Raw genomic sequence first — 19668 nt, 5'->3', positions numbered from 1 at the left:
CGCCACTCAGAACCAGGCTCACCTGTCCGGAAGACTTGCTGCCGACGAGGGGCAAGCTGCGCCTAGGCGTGGTCAGGCTCCTGTACCATGTCTACCTTTTCAGGAAGAGGCTGACTCGGACAACAAGATATCTCCCACACAGGCATGGCTGTGCAGGCGTTGAGCCCATGGAGGTTTATTTTTTGACTCAACATCATCGCATGTGGGTGGTACAGGGTGCAGCTCCCCTGTACCTCCCCCCTCCTGGGTGCCTCCCCCCCCCGGGTCGTATGTGGCCATTTTTGATTTTTCATTTTAGTTAGTTAACATTGTTTTTGATAGTTTAATTAGGTAATGTAGGTTTTCATAGTTAGTTTAATTAGTTAATATAGTTTAAGATTGCTTGTCTATTGTGCATTCATGTGACGGTGTGGTGCTTTGTGGCTTTTGAAAACATCCACTGTCTGTTCCAGCTGGGCCCTTCAAGCTTGTCTCGTGCATGTGTTTGCAGCTTGGGGTCCTGACTCACATAGGCCTCTCCTGCTTCCCTTATCCATGGGCTCGCAAGGATGGTTCGGTGTTACAGTCATTTACACAAGGGCTTTGGACTGTCATATATGTGGCCTGCCTGCTGCTGTACTACTTGTGTTAACACCCCTAGTGGGGATTGTGGGGTTTTATTCACGGCATGTCTGAATTAGATTTGGGTGGGTTCATGATTGATGTATCCAATAATTGATATACATTGTGCTGTATGTTTATTTTCTTTCCTGTACATGTGCTTGATGCACTTCTTGTTATAGACAGTGGCCGGCACCCTTTGCCTGTCAAAGTCACACTGATGGTGGGAGGAATTCTGATGTAGCTGTCTGACATAGCCCAGTTACTACCAGCATGAAGAGACACACACAGGGAACTTTCCTGCGTTAATTATATGTTTTGTGCCCTTTCTGCAGGAGAATGAGCCCCCAGACCACCTTTGCCAGCAGACATGGGCCATTGTACGACATACAGCTGGCCACGTTCGGTGGGGCAGACATGCACATGTCTGCGCAAGCAGTGCCACGGGGCTTATGCTCAGAGGTCCCACAGAAGCAGATGTGTTTCCAGGAGCTCCAGGCAAGGTGAGCAGCACAAGAGAGCCACACCGCAGCCAAGCTTCCACCAGGCCACTTGCACATGCATGCTAAGTAGCGCCACTGATGGGGAGCTTGGACAGATATTGTTGTTGAAGCCCACAGTACCGCTAAGATGTGTTGGGGGACAAATGGCAAGTTGCTTACCAAGTTGTCAGGGGCACACACAGGGACTGTCACACATATCCTCTGGTCCACCCTGCTCCATAGAAGCAGAGTCAGCGCAGTAGTGTTCCTAGACAGAAAATGAAGCAGCACACAGGGACGCCCAGCGAGGCACAGACTCGTGTGCAGTGCATATCATTTACTTGTGCAAATTGACACGTGCACTACCTATTTTAATGCCAGAGCACAACTTGTACTGAAGTCGCACCTCGCTATACGCGTCTAGCTGCTCACCCAGGGACCATTGTATGATGTGTGATTCTTGACGCATTGGTCTTCCATTTGCCGCTGTGCCTGCTTTACTGCATTGACAGTGTATGGACCATCACTGGGGCAAGCTAACGTATGGGTACAAAGCAGCAGACAAGAGTGTTTGTTTGTGGAGGAGTTACTTACTTTGGGGCATTTATGGTGTTACGTGTGTGTTTTGTAGACACACACAGATCAGTAACTCACACTCTCTTTGCAGCATTGAACTGCTCCTTTTACCGACCTGAGAGTGCGCAGGCAGGAGGCCAGCACTCACCGCAGAGATAAGTCTCTCTTTGCCTTGCATTTGACGCATTTGGTACAATGTGCATGATGAACATGTTTTGTCTGATTGAGTATGTGTTATTGTGAATAGTTGTTTTTTGTATTTTCTCTACTTTCCCTTGACAATCCTACTCCCCTCTCCTGCCCCTCCCTATCCCTGACCCTCCTTCCCCACTGGGTTTAAGAGGCCTGTGTAAATTTGACCTTGCAGGCACCCAGACCACGGAGGGGGTGGTTGGTTCGTGCCACTCCTGCGCTTGGACACCGGAGCTGTGACACTACCCATCAGTTGGTGCATCATCATTGTATATTTAGTACCGAACATGGTAACCATCTTGTTGTGGCAATGTTGAACTGTGCTACCTTGGTTGTTGTATCATTGTGCTTGGACATGTGTTTGGACATTTTCTGCTACTTCAAGTCATCGACTGGAGACTCTTCCAGGGTTTTTGGTTGCCTACAGGCTTTTCCATGGTTTGTGGGTTTGGCTCCTTGGAGTTCTCTGCAATTTGTTTTTTTTGCCAGTCAAGGTGGCCTCTGAGGGGGCTGGACCCTATTTAAACACAAGGTGTAACATGGAGACCAAGGGGGAGGGTGATGCTGTGACCAGGTATACTTGAAGGAAGAATGCTATATACCCCAGACACAGTTGTTCAGTAGGTCATGGTGATGTGTGAAGGAGGGAGGGCCTTTTGTTTTTGGACAGTTGGCTTCGGCTACAGTGTTTTGGGCACTCTGACATTGTAATTGTGGGGTACTATGTACATGATGTGTTTTGCTGGTCAATGCCTGTTCCTGTGTTGTCTTTACTTTTCAGGTGTGAGGGGATTGGTGTGGTTTGACATGCTGGGGTGTAAACATGGGCAATGTTCACATGTGATGTGTACAGGACACTGAGGGTCACTTGTTTCACATGCATGTATTGAGTGCATGTACCTACTGACACACACCGTTGCACAATGATCCACCACATGTACAACCACCCTTCCATGGCCACAGGTGCACACAGATTGCCTTCTGGGGCCCGCTGTGTCCCTGCAGCACATGATCTATGACCATTCGGGGATCCTGTACATGCGTCAATTGGTTACGTTTTTTAATTAGTCCTTTTCATGTGATGCTCAAGGTGTATCTCCAACACAATGGCTGCTCACTGTGCTGTGTGCTGAGCAGTGTGTTGCAGGAGACACACACAGCACACGGGTTCGGGAGTAGGGATTTTGCCTTGCCCAATGTGCATGTGAACAGGCATTCAGTGTTATTTTCATGCTATGACTGGTGGAATGCATTTGTGTATGAATTGGTATGTGAGGGAGGTTGTTGGTCAGTCTTTTCATGTTATTCCATGTCAGGCATCATTGTCTGGAGCCACTTTCCATTTATCACATGTCACTTCGGATCTTATTGGTCATCTGTTGGCCTTTTGCTATTGCTTGCCATGTCATAGTGTGGCAGACAAGGGTGATGGGGGCTGGGAGGGTTTTGGTGGCATACCAGGGATTGTCATGGGCTTTTTTGCGGAGGTGTATGATACACACCTTGCATGTGTTCCTTTTGGTCACACAGGATTGGTTAGGTTTAAGTAGCTAGGGATGCACACAATGTAGCACTTCCATGGCAACATTGTCAGGGTGGTAAGGTCGTGACAGTTGACTGTCTCTTTGTCATCATCGATTGTCACCTGGTATGTGCCAGGCCTGTGTGCACTCCGCAGGGGTTGGAGTTTAGGTGAAAAATGTGGCCACAAGCTGGGTCCGGGCTGCCTCGCCACGTGCCCTATCCCCTCCCATGTGCAGCGCCGGTGCCTGTGGTTGGGGATGTGGGGGCACCACCATGTCCACCAGTACACCCTGCCGTGTTGCAACATTGTGCAGGACACATGCTGCCACAATGATCCTGGACATTACTGCGGGGGCATATAGTAGCTGCCCGCCAGAGCGGTCAAGGGAGCGGAAGCGTGACTTGAGCACTCCGAATGTGCGCTCCACTATGCCCCTGGTTGCAATATGGGCAGCGTTGTATCTTACCTGTGGTGGTGTGGTGGGGTTCCGGATTGGCATCATCATGTGGTTGCTCAGAGGGTAGGCACTATCCCCTGGGGAGGTGATAATGGTTGTGATTATTAGGGTCTGCGTATTTGTCTGTGTGTGACATGCATGCATGTGCACAGGCATATGTACTCACCTAGTAGCCATGTTTTCGCCATGCTGCCCAGCTTCCAGTGCCCAGCTCAGGGCGGACATTCTGTATATGAAACTGTCATCGGTGAAGCCAGGGTAGTTTGCATGGACAGAGGTGATGATTCCCTTTGCATCGCATACAACCTGCACGTTGAAGAAATGCCAGTGCTTGCTGTTTTGATAGATGTGCTCAGTGGCCCTAGGTGGACATAGGGCCACATTGGTGCAATCTATGGCACAGAGCACTTTGGGGAAGTGTGCCACCCTGTAAAAGTCCTGGACAATGGCCTGCCTTTCTGCGGCTGTTCTGGGTATGTAAATGTGCCTGCAGACTGAGGGGCGCGGAGTCATGATTGCCAACACCTGGTGTAGGCAGCGTGACTGTGTGGCCTGTGAGACCCCTCCACTATGGCAGTAGTACGCTGAAATGACCCAGTGGCCAAAAAATGCAGGACATTGAGCACCTTCTCCAAGGGGATCAATGCTTGGGAGCACAGGGTGGGGGATGTAAGGTCATCTTCCCACTCCCTGACCAGCTCTAGGATGATACGAGGTGTAAACCTATACCTGCCATAGACCTGGTCGTCAGGCATCCCAAAAAGGCTAGTCCGGGGGGAAACAATGGGGGCCCCGGCTATTCTCCTCCTCCTGCGGTGTCCCACGATCAGTGCTGCGACAAATGGGGCATTCATCGTAGCTGTATATACGTGTTTGTTCTTTGCATGCACTTTTCTACTGTGCGCGGGGACGCTTACGCCTGTGGCAGACATGTTGACGCCTGTGCGCGTGTTTTAGCGTGCGCGTGTTTCCCGTATTCGATTCCATGAATACGTGTTGTTCGCGTGCGTGTGGGCGTTCCGTCTATTTCCCTACAGTACTTCCCCAGTTACCTTTTCTTTTTCATGCGTTGTTCCACATTCCGCGTGTTACGCCCCGTGTCCCGCCCCCTTTTTGGTGTGTGCGCCAACGTTGTGCGCTTTCCCTGTGTGCATCACGCACGGCGTTCGGGATGTTGCAATGATGTGTGCGCCCGTGTGCACCACGCACGGGTTTGGCACACATCCAGGGGAAAACACGCGCAGGCCCTTCCTTGAATCGCACGCATGCGCGTGTGCTTGCGCCAGCTTGCACTGAGATTTTCGGCGCACTTTTTTCCATGAATCGGCCCCTTAGCCTGTTACTTTGTCAAAGAGAAACGATTTTAAGTCAATGGACAGGACAAATTCCGTAAAGCGGTTGGCAGACCATTCAAATCTGTGGGTGCCCAAACATCGAAAAGAATGCCTTCAAATGTGTTCAATTTGCAGGGGGATGATCAAGAAGAGTACTGTGATTTGGTCATACAATTCTCTTAGAGATTTCTTGGTGAATATGATCTTCCAGATATTGGGGGGCTCTTCCTATGACACATTTGTGTGGAAGTGTAAGAACTTTATGTTAAATTCGGTGTTGTACAAGCAACCAGTGAAGTAAGCACCGCTTAGAGGTGACATGGGGCCTCATTACGACCCAGGCGTTAAGGGTTAACGCCGTCGTTAACCCTTAACACCTATTCTGATTTTAACGGCTGCTCTTAGCAGCCGTTAAAATCCATGGCGCTAACCTGCCATGATGCTAATTACGCCACCGTAATTTACGGTGGCGTAATTAGCGCCTTCCCCACTCCCATTATGCCCTATGGGGCAAAAATGGGAATGGGGAAGGGAAAATGGGAAATGGGGATTTACCGCCCCACTCACCTTGGAATGGGGCGGTAAATCCCCCATCCACCATGGTGTAAACGTAGTTTACACCATGGTGGTAAAGTTGGCGCAATTAGCGCCTGGGTCGTAATGACCCCCATGATCTCTTTGTTTTGGCCCATAAAGAGCTCTACGAGCACTGTTCTGGGCAATGTGAAGCTTTTTTACATTAAAATGCAGGCCAACAGACTGTTGCAGGACTCTAATGTTGATTTTACTAGGGCAGTCGCTAGTACTACACCTTTTTCCAACGTGAGCTATGCTATTATTTGTCTGAGGAGTCTGTTGATATACATGCACGAGGAACGGACAGAATTTACAAGGTTAGTAAAGGTTAACTGGCAGTCAAAATAGACTCCCAGTTCTTTATGTAGGGGGTGACTTGGATGTAACAGGCAACAATGGAGAACTGTGAACAGCAGCAATCGAGTTTTCTAAGTCCAGGACGAGTACCAACAATAAGAAGCTCTGTTCCATCAACAAGAACCATCAAATTGTGGTCCATCCATGCTTGTATAAGGGCATAGATCTTATTAATTGACTGTAGATCATGATCATAATCTCCTGTAGGCTAGAGTAGTAATTGAGTGTCATCAGCGTAGGTGGTATATGATACGATGATGCTATCCAGTACACTGAAAAGAGGCTTCAGATAGATATTGAATAGTGAGGAAGATAAGCATGATTCTTGCGGTACACCCAGGGACGTCATTTAGGGGTCACCAGAGGTCGCAACTGCGACCCCTGAGGTCTCCCTTGCGACCTCTGTGGTCTCCCCTGTGACCTCTATAAAAAAAAGAAAAAAAGATTTTTTTTTCTCTTTTTCTTTTAGTAATTCAAGCTCCTGGGCTGTGCCCAGCACCACGTGGCTCTTTACTTCTGAAGTGGCTGGCTTTCTTGTTCAGGCCCTTTAAAAAAAGAAGAAAAAATAAGAACAGGAGGGCCACAAGTCTAACACTTTCAGCACTGACCATAAATAAGAAAATATAGCAATACCAAATAATATGAATTCTATACAATAATTGCTAGACTCATTAAAGGTTTATTTCAGGCACACTTCAGGGGGAGAGTCAGTGATTTAGTCTGTTCTTAAACACCCCAACTCAGCCTGTCATCCTTCTGAGGTCGACAAATGAGTACCAACACAGGTTGGGTGATATTGGGTGTATAGTTTTTCTATATAAAGCGCTTAAGCGGAAGTGCTATATAATAACACATCATTATCATTTGGTCATGGACGTCTGCTTGCATTCACAGTGATTTTCTAATATGGGGCTATACACACTAATCTTAACGATACATATGGCAATCCATTCTTGTATGAAATGTACATCACATTATAGTGATATCGTAAACATATTTTTCGTAGTGTACAATGCTATGTGATGCCAATTCCTGTTTTGTCAACAGGTGAAAGGTTGTGTTCCATCGCTACCCGGGATATCACTTCGGGGTTGGGTCAAATGACATCATTTCCTGTGATGTCATCAGGGGGTCAATGGTCACGTGATGTCACTTCCGCTACCCCTGGCATTTTGGTGAAATGACGTCCCTGGGTACACCCCATTTGAATTTTACTGGATCAGCCTTGAAGTCTGCCATGGCCATTCTTGCTGACCTAGGACCCCAAAAAGATCTGATCCATGCCAGTTCTCTATCAGAGAATCTGACCATGTTGGCCAATCTCCTCACCAGGAGGGAATAGTCTGTAAAGGCCGGGCGGAAAATCCCAGCCCTGAGCACACCAGCTAGTCGGGGAAATCCCAGGCCCAAGAAATGGAAGAGTCAAGGGGAATGACAAAGGCCTGTTTTATTAACAATCACCATGAAACAGGGACAGCAACAAATCCAATTTGTCTCAGTGCTCTGAAAGAATTTCATGCACATATTAGCTTATAATCGAAAAATACATCATAGGTGACATTGCATTTGCTAAAACTTATGTGAAGTTGGGATTGGTGGAGGGAATTGTACAGCCATAGAATGCATACTGGTCTGTGTTTTCATTACACATCGATTTCTGGTGACCCCACCTTGGAGCACCCCCAAAAGCGATAACGTAGGAGAATACCTTATAGCAGTAATTAATCAGCTTCTGCTACAGTTGAAAGACAGCACTTACCAGAGAGCAATAATTATTTGTACCGGCTTCACCAACCTCAGACATTTTGGCAGGTCATCAGCAGATGAGCAAAATATATTGATAGATGGAGAGGCATCAGAGAGCTGCTTCTTTTAATTACTTAAGATTTCCTAGGCCACATGCCAGGGCTTCTGCTTTGATCCTAGCCATAACCAGCATCTTTGTTCTCAGAATTCTTAGGGAGTCGAGCATGTGCGTTTCCATGGCTGGTGCTAATGAATAGACACTTGTTCGTCATTTATGAGTCACGTGTGAGGAGACCACGTTTTGAATTATCCTGCTCAGCTTTTACCATGAATTTAGCTCTTATTAATATGGGTGCTATTGTTTTTTCTGGCCTGTGGAGACTTGGCCGAGCTACTCTACATGCATTTTTAAGCTTTAGATTAACTGCCACCTGCCATCTGAAGGTTGTTTTTCTTTCACCTAATCAAAGAGAAATGTGTCTTGCGCTTGGAACCTGTTATCTTTTGTTTTACTTTATAGCTATCCTGGCCTCACTTTCCTGAACTAGCCTTGGACTGGGGGCTGCGTAGCTCTTATCTGGTTCATGCAAATCTGTTTTACCACTAGTTCAGCAAACTGACTTTCTGTGCAGCATCGGGGAATCCTTGAATTCTCAGTTCTCTTTAACATGGCTTCGCCGTCCATTTTTCCCAGAATGGCCACTCGTAACGGTGAATCTATGTGATCACTGTGAGGGTCCGAAATGCAGACTATTTTTTAACCCTTTACACCACATAAATATGCAGGGGGAGACCCCCCACTACCCCCCAAATATTAATATTATACACTTAACAACCCCATATATATATGGTGTAAGGGAGGGGTTAAAAAGAAAGAAAAAAAGTTGGCATTTTCGGCCGTCGCAGTTCCCAGGTCGACATTTTTGTACGATTCCGTAACGGTTAGATTTCTGCAGTGAGCAAGTATTATGGCCCTCATTACTAGAGAGCAGGTCCAGCATTAAGGTGCAGGTAACAATGTTACCTGCACAAGGAGCATCAACAAGCATCTACATTCATGCTTTTGCAAATTTGTCCAAAGTTTCAAAATATAAGTACAAAAACGAGTGATATAACTGTGTTGTCTGGGCAGTAGACCTGGCCCTCGGCAAGGATGAATGCCTACTCTGATTTACTTATTTGGGCATGCGGCATGGCCGAAGCCCTAGGTTTAAATGGGAAAACAAATTCTGCTTGCAGATGCAGCCCGAAGTGCTGGACAGGATTGCATCAAACTTGCACAAGGATCATCAGCAAGGACCTGAAAGCATGCTTTTGCAAATCTGTCCTGTGTTTTATTTTTTCCAAAGTGGCAAAATGTCAGTACAAAAACTAGTGATATCACTTTGCTGCCTGGGCAGTGGGCCTGCCCCTCGCCAAGCCCAATTTTCTACTTTGATTTGCTTATTGGGGCATGCAGCACGGTTGAAGCCCATGCCCCATGGAATGTGGAGAAAGGCCATGGTTGCAAGCCATGAACGCTGGCCATTGGTCACATTATGAGGTATGGTGGACACTTAACTACTAGGATGCAGGGTTGGTGTAGTGGATAATGGGGCGGCGGCCATGGTCAAGAGTTATGCCCTAGGTAATACAATCATGACTTGCATCCCCAGCCTGCATTGCCCATAATGACGTACATCATTATGCATTGTAAAAAATATGTTTGTTAAACAAGGTTTATAGCTCTTTTATATATGTTAAAAGAGGAATTATTAATAACATACACAGTGATGTAACATCATGAAACATTTTCACCCATAGAAACCTATGAAACTCACTGAAAACAACATTGTTACAAGGACATTATGGTTAAGATGTACTAATAAACACCTATGAAATTCAGTGAAGAAAACTTTGTTAAAGAAACATTATGGTCATATTGAACTGATGTAAACCTATGAAATTCAGTGAAAAAAACGTTTGCCTAGGTGTTTATTAATGCAAGTTAACCATAACTTCCCTTTAGCAACGTTTTCACTGAATTTCATATGTTTTTATTAGTGCAACCTAACATAATGTCCCTTTAACAAAATGTTTTCACTAAATTTCATAGGTATTTACCGGTGACCCTTAATTTGCTACAAGTTCTTATATTGTACTGACGCCCTATGTATTAGCTGTAGAGCCTGCGGACAGTGGGAATGTCCGCGGACATTAGGCAGCATTCACAAAGCTCAGAAGCAGAGGGGGAATAGAACATGTTCTACCTATCAACCAACAAACACATATGCATAAAACAACATTACTTAAATTTACTGCAGCCAAATATACCTTTTTGTACAAAAAATATACACATTGGGCCTCATTAGGAGTATAGCGGTAAGGCAACAACAGCGCCGGTATCGCTACCGGCACCGTTGTTAACATACTGCCATACTACGAGTTCTGCTCGAGGTTGCACTTGCAGCCACCTGACATGACCAGGTGGCCGTACCGGCACCCGCGAGCAGAACTCGTGAGTGCACCAGCACCGTTATCAACGGTGCCAGTGCAACCATGCTCCCCACCCCCATTATGCCATATGGGGCAGAATTGGGATCGGGAGCCCGGAAATACTGGCACCCTCGAATGGGCAATTACTGGCAAATGGTAATGGGCCAATTATTGCCCAATCTCTGGTGCCGATGCTGGTAGCGAGTTTGGCGGTAGCCATCTCTGTAAAACGGGCACGGCTTCTGCCAAGCTTGTAATGAGGGCCATTATGTCTAATTTATAACACAATATAATGGAATGCACCAAGCATAAACTATAACTGTACACCTCATATTATCACTTCAATACAACTGTTCATAGAGACTGACGTACACCAAACACTTATCCTAAAACAATCTCCCACCAAACAGTATATAAGGATATAAGGATAAAACACTATTTCTTTAATTTTCACAGAAATGGCAAGCACACTTGATCGGTTAGAGAACTTCCCAAAAGAAGAAATGAGTGATGATAACCTCTCTAATGAAATACAATACATCATTTATTATAAACAAATAATGTAATTTGTACAGACCTCCCCGAAATAAAAATTCCTTTTTTTCTTACAGTACATAGTTTTCATGAACAAACCAAGCTCCAACCTAATTATACACAAACCCAAGAATCAGAAAGAGAAGCCCTATCCTCAACTGTATATAATCAAATCATTAACTTGTCTACAAAATTTGATGAACTAAGTAATGATTTTAAGGAACTGTTACAATATGTCAAAAATCATGTTGTTAAAAATGTTCGCTATCACTGTCCTTCTTGCACCTGCCCCCCTTGTCCCCAGTAATCATCCCATTATATTCCCAAAATGTAAATTAAAGAAGCTATGATGAAACCGCACTCTCTTCTTCACCTAATAATAATTGTACATTATTGTACAGAAATTCCTAATCCTCCCATTTATGTTTCCCATTCCGATACCCCATCCCTTTGTGTTGTATACTGTTTAGTGATATTTCTTTTTTTTTTAAACCCAATTATGAGTCTGCAGACAGTCCGGCAGCACCTCATTTTGAGAACAGACACTGAGGACTGTCTGAGGGTGTCTGTTTTCAAAATGGAGCTGCCCCCGGACACCAATGCACTTTTTAAATAGCTCGTGGACAGCGCGCCTGTTCTATGGACACGTATGTGAAGGCGTTGTGCATCTCCCACCCAATGGTGTCCACGAATGGCCGTCGGGGCCACGGATGTCCCCGGACGTCATCATGTGACCACACCCATGCAGCATGACAGGGTTGCCACGGCCGCAGACAGTTAAGTGCACATTCTGCCAATCCATGGTGTTTCCAGCTGAAACGTTACCCCTTCATAGCTCCCAGACCAATTCCTGGTTGATCTGGCAACTTTTTACACTTTTCAAAGCCTATTTACGGCTTGGTTGTCCACAGACAGCACAATCTATTTGCAGATCTGTTTTGCAGAACTTTTTCGAGACCATCATGGCATCTGTTATGGCCATCATTCCTTTGCCGCCACCTCACATCTACCACCTCAACAACCTGGAACCGTCTGGACACAGTAACAGACACAGAGATAAAGATGATGAGGATCAAGAGGAAGATGAAGATGAGGTGGAGGAAGTCCCTATCTCCAGCACCCAGAGTGAGCCCTGGGTGTGGTGGTTTTTCACCACCGTTGGGAATGTACCAAAGAGTTGTGCACCCAAGGTCCAATGCACTGAGTGCAAAGTACTCAGTCGCAGAAAACTGGGGCTGTATTCCTACGGGACCACCTACATGCGGTACCACAACAAGTCTAACCACTCGGTTGGATCTGAGTAAGGTGGTACCTTTCTCAGGGAAAAGTAGGTTGACGCCCTATACCCCATCTTAATCAACTGCTCCTGTTACCACAAAGGATGCTCCTTTGGGGAAGAGGATCCCAGCGGTCGCCTCACATGCCATACAGAGCGCTGTTGACCCTTACCTTTGGAGGGTCACAGTGCTATGTCTCTCCCTTCCATCCCTCCCCCACTTTGCCTCTCCTGGAAAAAAACACAAAAAGCACAAAGACAATATAAAACCAAAAAAACACAAAAGAACAGTTCCTTCAGGAGCCACCTTTCAAAGTTAAAAAATAGAAATGCAAAAAAAGGTCATAGGCCCCTTTGCAGCACGGTAGTCCGTAGACACCTACAGAATTTCAGGTGTGGGGTGGGGAAATGGAAATCATTTTAATTGTTTTTCACGCAAAAATGGTGGCTCTTGAAAGAACCTTGTTATGTCTTTTTGACTTTAAAATATTTGTTTGATTATTTTGTTTTATTTAGTTTCTTCAAATGTTTTTCTTATTATAAGCTTAATGGGCTACAAAAAAAAACTTTGTGAGGCGGTTCAAATAACAGAGTCAACTTTTATACTCCCTTGTCCCCTCCCTAGTAACATCCTTCAACTGTATCCACCCCTCGCTCCCCAGTCCAGCCTTCCTCCTCCTTGGTACTGATTTCTCCCTAACACAACAACATCTATAGTTCCTCGGATGACTAAAAACCAAGTAAACATTAAACATTGGCACCTGGCCGCCTCACAGGCATACTGTCCAGTGTTGGTCCGACGTCAGTCTAGGCACTGCCCTTATTCATTTCCTGCAAAAGCTCCAAGCACAGCCTTTCTCATACCTTTGCGTTGGCCACTGCTGGGTTTGCCCCAGGCTTCACGTGTTCATCAATACATTCTCCCCACTCCATTTCACAAGGGCCTGCATAACCGTGGAGCGCTGCCGTTATTCTTTCCATAGTGTATATATTCATAGCAACATTGATCCATTCCTTCTTGCCTAGGGGAAGAGCACTTTTCCACTTCATGGTTAAACAAGCTCTAGCTGCTAATATCAGGGACAAGGACAGTTTTGGCAGCCTGATGTAATCTCCATCCTGCCCCTCCAGACCAAACAGGACCATCATAAGCGACTTAACCCGGGCAAACCTGTCAAGCTCCTTAATCCAATTAAGGACTTCATCCCAATATAATTGCACTCTGGGGCATCTCCACCACATATGGCAATAATCGGCCCTAGCCCTGCATCCTTGCCAACATAAAGGGCTCTCATTTTGAAACATTTTGGAGAGTCGAAATCTGTGAAACTCCCCTACACAGTCTGTCCCACAGTGATAGATCTATTTAAACCTCCATGTTTTGCTACCACCTTGTTCTAAGCTTCTCCGTGGACCGCCTCCCCGATCTCACTAGATCCCCATACATTGCCGAGATCAGTCCCTTAATTTCAATTCCTTTGTCTAAGATTTTTTCAAAGCGGGTGAGGTCTCTCTGTAGCTGTTCCCTCCAGCGCTCTCCCGTTAACACCCCTTACAATTGAAGGTACGAGAAAACACAGAATTGACCTATGCCCAGGGCCTCATCCAGGTTGAGTTTAATACTGAAGCTACCCTCCCACAGTTGGCAAATCCGTTCCAGTCCAGCATGAAACCATTTCCCTAAGTGTTCAGGGTCCGGTATAGCCTCCCAAACTCCAAGCACCCAGATATGACTCTTTGGGGATGGCCACGTTGAAACTCTCATATCTGTGCCTTGTCACCAATAGGTTTCTGCCAAATTCTGCGGGGAAGCTTTCTTCTCTGTACCCAAAGCCATTCACCAACTGTGGCCAGGTGCAACTGAAAATTATCCATTGTAACCCATGGGAGATCTCTTTTGACCCTAAGATGAAGTATAAGAACCCTAAGCGGAGCAGCTTTATAATAGAGTTTAATGTCTGGTAGGCATATTCCCCTTTTTTTAATGATATGATATGATATTGCATTTATAACACGCCTATACACAAGTGTTTCACGGTGCGATGAGGCAAGGGAGAGGAAACAGAGGGAAGACAGAGACGACGATCCTAAAAGGCCTGGTGACATTAAGATTGCACAAGTGCAGGGGAGGGGAAAGGGGAAAAGTGCTGGGGGAAAGGGGAGGGGGCAGTGCAGTACATAGGATAACAGTAAAAATAAATAAAGACAATAAATAAAAGTGCGGCCAGCTGGTGGCAGTGCAAGGGTAAGTGAGACATCAGGAGTTAAGTGCTAGTAAGGACTGAAGGGATGCAGGAACAGACCCCAGTTTGCAAGGGTTTCCAGGGGGAATTGCAGGTGTGCAGCCGGCGGGGCGGGGCCTGGGCCCGAGATCAGAGGGTAGCCAGGTAACCAGTGCAGATTCAGATTCAGCCAGGAGATCTGCAGGGAAGGGGGGGAGAGAAAGCAGAAGCAAAAAGGAAGATCTTGAGGTGCTTCCGGAACTAGAGATGGTTCTACTCAAGTTTCAGAGAGGCAGGGATGCTGTTTCAGAGGGAGGCCCCAGCAGAAGAAAGAGATCTACCACCAGCTCGCTGCTTGGAGAAGCGACTAACTCTAAGGGAGTTGGAGGCGGATGAACAAAGAGCACGAGAATGAAGATATCTAAGAAGAGAGAGTGGGAGGTATTGAGGTCCCAGGCCCCAGAAGGCCTTGTGGACAATGCAGAGGGTTTTGAACTTAATCCACGCCGCCACTGGGAGCAAGTACAGATATTTCAGTCCTGGAGAGATACAATCCCTGGGTTTGAGGCCAAGGACAAGTCTTGCAGTCCTGTTTTGGATGAGTTGTAGTGGGCGAAGAGTAGTAGCAGGCAGATTTAGAAAGAGGCTGTTGCAGTAGTAAAGCCTGTAGGGAACCTGAGATCTGGAGACAGTGAGCTTCTGGGGGAAGGAGAGGAGAGGAGACCCTTTGGGCAGGACAAGTACTTCACTGAAAATCCTAGACTTTTTACCCTACCAGGGAAACCTTAATAGAGAGCCCTTTACCTCCCTGAAGAATGAGTCTGGGATCTGACTGGGGAGCATCTGGAACAAATAAAGGATTCTCGGAGGAACAACCATTTTAACAGCATTGAGGCACCCCAGCCATGATATTATTAATTTGCCTAATTTCTCCAAATCCATCTTAATTTTGGCCATCATAAGGGGGAAGTATGCACTAAATAATTCCCCTGCATCCCTCGTTACATTAATTCCAAGGTATCTAAGTGTTCCTGGGTTGTCCTGCAGACCAAGAGATAAGTACCTCCCTGTTTGTCCATCCCTCTTCCTATCTAAGGGAAAAAGGGCTGATTTTGCCCTATTAATCTTAAATCCTACCATGGTGCCATATTGCTCAATCAGTTGTATCGCCGCTGATATGGATGTCAGTTGATACCCGATGTGTAACAGTATATTGTCTGCATGTATGGCAACTTTATAGTTCACATCTCTGACCAGAAATACCTCTTTTCAGGGGCCCTTTCTAATCTTCTGGACCAGGGGTTCTACAGAGAGGGCAAATAATGTCAGGGAGAGGGGCAGCGCTGCCTGGTTACCCTTCCCAAATTAAACCACTGGGTGTACCCCCATTTACCACCACACAAGCCTTGAGTGAGGAGTACACTGCCATAACCCCCCCCAGGAGAAACCTTTCCCCAATACTCCACTTGATAAGTACTGCTTTCATGAACTTACACTCAAACATATCAAATGCCTTTTCAGCATCTATCGAGAGGCAGAAGGTATCCCCAGATATCCCCTGGGATTCATGCATCATGTGTAAAGTATTCATATTTGTGTCACTCCCCTGGCATCCCTTGGTCCAGGTGAATCATTCTTGGCATATACACCTCTAACCTGGCTCTAACACTTGGGTGTAGATTTTGGCATCTATGTTAAGACGGGAGATAGGGAGATACGAGCCACATGTTCAAGGATCCCTCCCCTCCTTTTGTATTACCAAGATAAGCGCACGGGCAATGGATTCCGGGGCCTTCCCAGTATTCAATATATCATTGAATAGTTCCATCATAAATGGGAGTAGTACTGTGAGGAATTATTTATAAAACCCTGCTGAGAACCCATCTTTCCCAGGGCCTTCTGGATTTCTCCCTCTGTTATGGGGCCTATAATATACAAGTTTCCTCCTCAGACAGTTTAGGTAGATCATTGTCTGCTAGATAGGTGTCTGTGTCGCCCTCCTCCAATTTAGACTATGATTCATACAGCTTCTCATAAAAGGAAGCAAAGGCCTCCTGAATCCCCTCTGACAAGGATTCATGTACTTTAACCCTCCCTTGAATTTCTATAACTGATCTTTCAGCCCGCTGCCCAGAAGTGCATCCACTGTGTCCCCTTTATCGTAAAATGTTTGCTTCAGAAATTGCAAGTTGCAAGTTGTTTTCCCTTCATCCAGAATCCTCAGTTCCTCTCTTTTCCCCCTCACCTCCAAAATCCAGTCCTTACGTCCCTCTGATGACTAATGCGCCCGCTCATCTATTAGTATTATCTCCTCCCTCAGCCTATTTTCAATTAGTGCCCACTTCTTCTTTTTTCTAGCCCCTCCCTGATCAGAATCCCCCTCCATGTAGCCTTCACCACTTCCCACACCATTCTTTTCTCTACTCACCTGAATGATTAGTGTTGAAATATTCCTCAATTTCCTTAGTCATTTCCAGCTGAAATACTGGGTCCCTCCACAGGGATTCATAACTCCTCCACCTCAAGCCCCTGGGGCTCATTCCCACCCAGAACATGAAGAGATAATTGGGTATTCAGTAGACCACATCCTTGCCCCCATCTTTTAGTCCCCTCAAATTGTGCCACCCTCATGTGTGGTGTCCACTACTGATTTTACACCGGTGTTGGCTCATGTCTCTGCCTGTAGGGAAGTGTTCAACGTTCTAAACTTCTAGGATCCTGCTATTCTCCTTCTTGTTGGACCCTTGATACTCCATTGTACATCACCGGACCCCTTTTCTTTTGGACCCCGGGAAGTTCCAGCATCTCCAAAGAGCTCCCTCTTGACTCTGTGAATTTCCTCCTCGGTAGACAGCTTATGTTGCACCCATCAACCTCAAAAGCGATGGAGAACCTCCACCTGTACCAGGTCCCTTTCTCATACAACCACTTTGTGAGGGGTGAGCACATTCCTCTTATTGCCAGGGTCAAGGAGGACAGGTCTTGGAAGATTGTTACTATAGCCATAACGTACATTACCAGGCCTTTCCTCCTTGCTTTCTCCAGGATCTTGTGCTTGTCCGAGTAGTTGTGTAAGCAGACTAGCACTGACTTTCGACCCCTTGGTAAGCCTACCACTCTATGGATCCTGTCAATTTTCGCTTCATCAATTTAGTCGTTGAGAAAGATAAGTTTTGCGACTTCATGTAAGATTCTTCTCAATTCCATCTCTGTCTCCCCGTCTTTCTCCGGGATTGCAACAAATCTCTGATTATTCTGCATTTTGCGGTTTTCAAGATCGTCCATTTTCAATATTACCTTGGCTTCTCTTCTTTCCATTTCGGATATTTGCACATCAATTTGGGTGTCCAGGGTGTCCAGGGAGGAATGATTGTGCTCAATGTCCACTAGTCTCTCTTGCACTATGTCAATTCTTTGGGTAATTCTACAAACAATTCCTCCAATGTTGGCCCTCATGTTTCTGATCTTCTCCATTAGGGCTTCAACATTATTTTTGGTTTCTGCGGTCTCATCTCCCCGGAAGACATGGCACACTGTGGGGCGGAACCTGCGCCGTTCATCTTTGACATGTATTCAAAATGGATAACTTAGACATTCCATCCATGTGCCTATATTAATTGCCAAGCGTACCTGGATATATGTGTGGTGATCCAACCATAAACTGGCACGACTTCCCATTTGTGTTTGTGCGGCCTACAAGTCCCTTTTTCACATCTGAGGCAGATAACTAAGACATGTCTCTCAGTTGTCTTAGTGTTTTGCTTACTCCATCCTGTCTCTTGAGCTCCAGAGTAATGGTTTCTTGCCTAGGAGGCCCAATGATTGTGCAAGGTCGACTTGTGGCAGTTGTAGAGCAGCCCAGGAACTGAAACCACACTTGTGGGAGCAAACTTCCCTGTTTATATACTTTTTTCAACAGACAGACAGTCTCCCTGCACCGCGGGGCGGGCTCCCCAGGCACCAGGCACAAAGTCAGCTCCCACCTGCCCTGGTAATGCCTCTACAGCAGGACCCTCTTGAGTCTCAGCTTCTGCCTTTCCAAGGGGGGCCGGGAAGTGGGAACACGCCCATGGGTAGGGGGACCACACCTGCTCACCCCACTGGTGTCCCAATGGCCCATCCTCTCTCTCAAGTGGTAAGGGGAGCCCGAACTATATGCTGCCACTTCTGGTGTGTAGGCCTGTCCCTTATCTTCTTTGGGCTCTCCGGGGACCAAGGTGGGACTGCCCCGCTGCACCGGCTTCGGCGGTCTCCTTCTCGGGGTTTGATGCTATGGGTTGGGTGTCTGGGGTCGTCAGCCTCAGCCCGGGAGACTAGATCAGGCATGCCGCACCTGCTGGGCTGTATGACCAAGAAGAGATGGCTGCTCTCTTTCATCTCGTGCTCAGTTGCTCTCCTCCACTCCATGGGGAAGCAGCAGGCCACACCCGGGATGATCAGAAGAGGCCGGGTGCCCACCCGGCACAACAGTGTGAGTTGCAGGCAATGCCTGCCTCAGCTAATCCTATGGAGGGGTCCTCACCCCTTGCCTCAAGTAGAGGGCCCAGGGGAACGTCAGAGGGGGAGGCACTCACCTCTCAACACAGCTTTGCTTGATTCTGGGCCACTTTCCCTGCCAAAGCCTGGCTGTGAAGTAGGGTCTCTGGCCTGGCTGGAATGCTGCAGACTGTTTCACTACTCTCATCTTTCAGGTTGGAGGAACGACTTTCACTTTACCCTTTGATACCACAGGGTTGAACTCCGTCTGTACTGGTCCAATTTCGACCATTGTTAGTTCACCAGGAGTGTGGGACCTTCATCGGGCCTCTGATTCATTTCAGAATAAAAAAATCTTTGCAGCAGGACAGTTTCAATAAGCTTTTTACAGAATCCTTCAGGGCAACCTACAAATACATTGTAGCCAAATACCCCAAAATGCCCCCTCCACAATGTACAATTACATATTTCTAGACATTTAAAGTGAGCCATACTCTCACAGAATGAGGACAAGCTTTCCCAGTTTTAGCCACAAACTGAATGCCACAAAACCTGCACTTCTTCCAAACCAATACCTCTAAAGATGCCATGATGTTTTACCATACACCTTCCATGAATGAATTGAAGAACCCCCAAGAATCCACACATGCTGCTTCATAATAGCCATAGACATGTCCATCTTCAGCTGCACAGAACAAACAAAACAACTGCTACCCTGTCTTCCAGTAAACCAGAACACCTCATTGGCTAATCCCCACAGTTCCGTTTCTATGCTAGGAAACCTCAAAAAGCCGGTTGTGGCACGTGGTGTCAACAGACCTCGTAGCACAGGGGCAGCCA

Source organism: Ambystoma mexicanum, chromosome 6p (assembly GCF_040938575.1).
Source record: "Ambystoma mexicanum isolate Mex_15411 chromosome 6p, UKY_AmexF1_1, whole genome shotgun sequence".
In the NCBI taxonomy this organism is placed as follows: Eukaryota; Metazoa; Chordata; class Amphibia; order Caudata; family Ambystomatidae; genus Ambystoma; species Ambystoma mexicanum.
Note: the sequence above shows the minus strand (reverse complement) of the source record.